A 5,878-nucleotide genomic window follows, 5' to 3' on the forward strand; every position below is an offset into this window, starting at 1 on the left:
TAGCTATAGTGTGCTTCCCGTGTGCGCGCTACTGATACTACCGCGCTGCCGCTAACTTTTCTCCACTCGCTACTGCTAATTTTAATTTTTTTTCCTGCATATTTGTTTTGTATTTGAACAGGCTTTATAGAAGAATCTTTAGCACATACAAATGTCATCATGATACACATACAAATGTCATCATGATACACATACAAATGCCTGCGAGACCACAAATGTAATCATAGCATATACATACAAATAGTCTCATCATAATCATCATCCAACATAAAGTGGTATCTTGTCATCATCTCGAAAATAGCGATACATGCAAGTCTCGAATACTTGCAACTACAACGTCATCCATCTAAACAAAGGTATATGCGAGAAGAGCTATCACTATGAGTGAGAGCGGAACTATGCAGTACATGAGGCGGCGGTTACGAGTCCTCTCTAGCGCTAGCGTGAACCTCAAGTAACTAGCTTCTCCTTCTTGTCTGCTTTTGAAGCCTTTATGGCTGGCGCCCGAGAACCCATTCACTTGCGCCTGACACTCAGGCCACTCGTTGTACACCCCCGGAACCTTCCATTTGTACACGACATAGCACTTCCATCTCGCCATCAAGAAACTAGGTACCTGTTAGAGATGCATGTTCATGAAGAGGATGTACAATCATATATATGCAACAAAATATACTAGAGCAACACCGAAAAAGAAAGGGTTAGCAACTAGATGCAACATACAGTACGCAAACTAATTAAATAGAGGTACGCAGGTCATCGTACGCAAACTAACAAAGTAGCGTTACGCAAGTTCGGAAGGGACCGACATCACAAAGTTTCATCGCTACAAAAAGTATACAAGTTCAACCGACACATATCATCATCATCGGCATCATAAATCACTAGAACTTCCATCCTTACATATCATCGAGGATGGACCCTAGCTTCTTGAATGCGTGAGGTCTAGACGTTGCATGCCTATGCGAGTTTGTACGTCAGCTCGCGATATAGGGCCATGGTGGAACATCCCCTTCTCATCGACGACTTCTTTCATGATGATCGTCGCAATGTCCCTTTGGATGCGAAAGAAGTCATCTCTAAGTTTATAATCTGCTTCTTCATGAGATTCTAGCCACTTGTGGATATGATCATCATTTCTGCTTCTCATGCGAAGCTTTTGGTGATCCGTGTTGAACTGAATCATGAGATGGACGATGTAGAATCCATCCTTTTTGCTTGGTTTTGGGACATGGATGCAGGAGAAGTTAGTTTTATGCGCGAAACCCATCTTCTTGTTCCTTTGTTTCCTGATCTGCATGTGGCCACCTCTAATACTGAAGCCTTGGAGAGCATCATCTAGAATATTCATTATGTGGGTGTAGTCTTTTTTCTCGTAGTCTCTGGAAGGGTCAAAATACACGGCGTGGGAGACTTGCGGGTAAAGAACGATAAGGACGACGTGCCAGTTGCTGCGGGGAAAAGACACCTCAAATTATTCCCCATATGAGAGAGAAGGAATGATTGAAATGTAAGAAAGGGTTGTCCGGAACCGACTTACTTTGGATGATAAGGCACGAGGACAATTTCCCGGTCCTTATTCTGTACCATGAAGTTTTGGAGGTACTCCCTAGCAGTTTCACGCTCAAAGTTGCCGAGACTCAAGAAAGACTCGTGCATGTAGTACGGATCTGCCACACAGATTTGCGAGACTTCTTCACTCTTCATGACGGAGCTCATATGTAGCACAAAAAGGCGGACGATTGTAAACTCGAGCCGCCTTGTCAGAAACATCTCAAAGATATGGTCAAACCACAGGAAGAACATATCCGCGGGCCATGTCTTGACATAGCACTTCCCCTCAGACACACGAGCCGCGTATGTCGGATATCCTGGATCCTTTGAGGCTAGTAGGCTTTTCTCAGTCGACAGCACATGGTCGTGCAATCTCCTGAGATCCCCTGATAATGCCTCCAGCAGTTTCGGTGGTAGCATCAGCTCGTCCGTGAGATGGAACATGGCCGCACCTTTCACGGGTACATGCTCTTCAGAATGCATCGTCTGGCTGCTTTGTGCTCTGGCTTGTTTGGAGGCAGTTATCTTCCCTGATCTCTTCCTCTCCTTTTTCTTGGGCACACCTTCCAGACCATTCCTTAACCCCTGGCCCAGGGTTCCCGGGCTAAGCACTGTACGACCCCCGGCTAGTTGCGCCTGTGTTGAGGCGACATCTTCAGGCGTGTCCTGTGAGGAATTCATGAAGAGAGACTTTTTGCAATCCTTCCAACGACCTTCCTGCCCGGCCATATCATCCATATCCTCATTAGCATGCTGATAGCCCGATTCGTCATATGGTTGACTCATCATATCTATGTCATAGTCATACGCGTTTGTATTGAGGAAACCCATAGGGTCGACCTCCGTCTCATCATCCATTCTCTGTTCTACAGGACCGATTACATCAGCCAGTACTATTGCACCCCCTTCATCGCGTCATCCGCCGCTCTCACCCGGCACTACAAGAGCTGGTAATTGCATAGGCGGGGTGATGGTCTCCGCACATGCTTGTTGATGTGTGGTTATTGGTGTGATCTCGGCCGGCTCTAGACGAATAAGATTCTTCGGCCATAGCAGCACCCAACCCTTGCAGCTTCCAATCCGCGGCCGGGTCTCGTCGTCCTCTCCCACATGCTGTACTGGAGGAGGCAAAGCCTCGTGCCCCGATTTCACACTGAACAAGCTAACCCTGAAGTGCCCAGCGGGGATCGGCTGGTTGTGGAACGTGGGTTTCAAGGGGTTCAATATCATCCCCTTTCCCACGTCGACCTTCTGGCCTTTTATCAAGTAGAGTATGATGCACGGGATTTCTTCGCCCTGCAAACACATATGTCTGTGGCGTAAAACATCCGAAAGGCAACGAAAATGGAATATTCTATATATATATATATATATATATATATATATATAGAGTGTTAATTACATTTTTCGTACAGAAACTTGCGCAGCGAGTACAAATTCATACATAAAGTTGTAAAATGACACAAATTACCCCTACAACTTGCGATTGAGGTACAAATCCATACATTTCCGTCAACTCTCCGTTAAGTAAGTCTGTGTGGCAGTTCGCTGGCCCCGCTCTCTGATGTGTGGGTTCCACTTGTGAGTGAGGAAAGAATAAATAGAAAAATAAAATTACACACACATGTAGCTAACTGGAGTCAAACACAGTACCTCATGCCCTGCTGCGTGAAGTGCTAACCAGTGCTTGAAGTGCCCATCAACGATGCTAGAAGGACCGTCGGAATGGGTGCTAGATGGGAAGACATTTATTCCATCTTCACGGAGCTGCCAGTCTCGTCTTTCTAAGAAGGACACAAAACCTAAGATCATCTTCAACAGTGGCTGCAAAAAATGCGCGCGTGGTAAAAGTCAACTTTAGCGCGCGCGGGGGCGGTTTCACGCGCTCCAGCGGTGGCGGGAAACTCAGGCGCACGGGAAGATATAGTGCGCGCGTGAAAAAGCGGCAGGGCGCGCACTAGTTTTGGCGCACGGCGTTCGGCGCGCCTATAAAATACAGCGCTCGCCACGCGCCCTCCCATCGCTCTCCACCTCGCCACGCGCCCTCTGCCGCTTCCTCGCCTCGCCGCCGATGCGCCACCATCGGGCCGCCCCGCTGGGGAGTTTCGGGCTACCGTGGCGTCTACGCACGCCCCTCCGGCTCCTTCTCCGCCAAGATTCGGTCCAGTGAGATGCGCCTCGGCCTCGGCACCTTTGACACCACCCACGAGGCCACTCGCGCGTACGACGCGGTGGCATGGCACCTCCGGCGGTCCCGTAGGGACATTAACTTCCCAGAGGTGCACGTGGGAGCTGGTGCCTCCCCCGCGGCTTATCACCGACGAGGATCGTCGCGAGAACCGGAGGCGGGAGCGGCGTCTCAGCCTCGCCGAGATGGACGAGGAAGCCATGGAGCTGTGGCGCCAATGCTTCCCGCAGGACGTCATCAACGAGCAGCAGTTCTTCGCCCAAAGGAGGGCGGAGAGGGAGGAGAGGAGGGCACAGCGAGCCGCCTATCGCGAGGACAGGCGTACACGGAAGCAGGTTGCACTATTCAACATCGAGCTAGGAGTAGAGTCGTCCTGGGACTCCGAGGACGATCGGTATCTTGACCTCTTCATTCAGACGTCGGAGGAGGACATCACCACAGCGGAGTTCGAGTCGGAGGATGAGGACGACGAGGAGTAGTTTTTTTATCTATCGTTTTATATCTATCGTAGGAGGAGGCTATGAACTATCTATGCACTATCTATGTATTGTTTTTACCTATCTATGTACTATCTATCTATCATTTTTATCTATTGTTTTCTATGTGTCTATGCCTATAGAGTCGGAGCCGAATATGTATCGAGTCACGGTAGAAAAGAGAATAAATATAGCGCGTCTGCTGCAGCGGCTCGCGCGCGCTATATTTTGCAGCGGCGCTCCAGCGGCCGCCCAAAAACTCACGATTCCGGCGCTGTAAACATTTTTTAGCGCGGCACGCGTTGCGCGCCTGTTGGAGATGCTTTAACAAAACGGAAAAACTAACTAGAATCAGAGCCCTCCCGCCGGCCCTTGCCAGGATCCACCACGCCGCATGGCCCTAGGGCCACCAGAGACGAGGCGGGCCTGCGACGGCGCCAGCAAGATAGTTATGTGGCCAAACCTAGAGTCGTTTTGCGATTTAGGTTTGAATCCTACTCTGTGCATTTTAATTTTATAAATTACGTGCGTATGACTGGTTCGACGTCCTAGTTTTGACCACCGGTTTGTAAAAAAGTGTCCGGTTCAGTGAGCGCATTATACAGCTTCTATTGCTCGAGTGCCATCTCCTTCTGGTAAGAAGGGAAATTTAAGGTGGCACACTGACTAGGGCAACCAAGCACGAGGCGTGAGCTCTCTGGTTCGACTCCTTGCAGTAGTTCTTGCGCATCTCTGTAATTTCCCCCCTTATTTATTACTTACAGATGGGACCCACACATAGGCGCGGGCATGGCCATGCTGGCATGCCATGTAGACATAGTTAACGGAGCTTTTAACGGACAACGATGGAAATGTATGAATTTGTACCTCAAACACAAGTTGTAGGGGTAATTTGAGTCATTTTTCAACTTTATGTATGAATTTGTACCCGATGTGCAAGTTTATGTACTAAAAGTGTAATTAACTCATATATATATATATATATATGTTGGTGCGACATGTAATTACCATGACGGCGTCGAGCTCAGCCAAAGACGAAGGCCCACCTAGCGTGCCAGAGACTGAGGACGGGCTGCTATAAGTGGGAGCGACCGCGAGAGGAGGCCCGGTTGCATGAGCAAGTGATGGTGCGGTGTTGTTGTTGTTCATGGAGTTGCTCCCGACGAAACTCGGCATCGGGAAATCATGTACCATCTTGTCTGGATTTTCCTTCATCCAGTTGATGATATCTGGAACCAAGTTAGTAGCGAAATCATTTCTGCAGGCAGTTACACCTGCATTGACTGCCTGCTATAGCAACTCATTTTTCTCCACGGCTATGTTTTCCGCGTCCTCAGCTGCTTTTTTCTCGACCGCAAGCTTCACCTTCGCGTTGATGTCCGCCTGACTAAACTTCTTTTTCTGCTTCTTGGCCTCCGGGCCCTCATTGTAAAACACCTTCCACGTGGCGCCATCTCCAGTGTTGTGCGCACGACCATATTGTGGCCGCTGGCCCAAAGGGAGTCCCTTAAGTTCGTTCAAGGCCCGGTTGAGAGTGGTGTCCCATTTGGGCCTCATCGGAGAAGTAGGGCTTTCGGCTGCAAGCTGGTGATGCTTCTCCAGTAGTCTAATCAATTTCCTTATGATCTAGTCCGTGTAAAAAACCTTTTTCTCCTTGTCC

The sequence above is a fragment of the Triticum aestivum genome, chromosome 7B (assembly GCF_018294505.1).
Source record: "Triticum aestivum cultivar Chinese Spring chromosome 7B, IWGSC CS RefSeq v2.1, whole genome shotgun sequence".
Lineage (NCBI taxonomy): Eukaryota > Viridiplantae > Streptophyta > Magnoliopsida > Poales > Poaceae > Triticum > Triticum aestivum.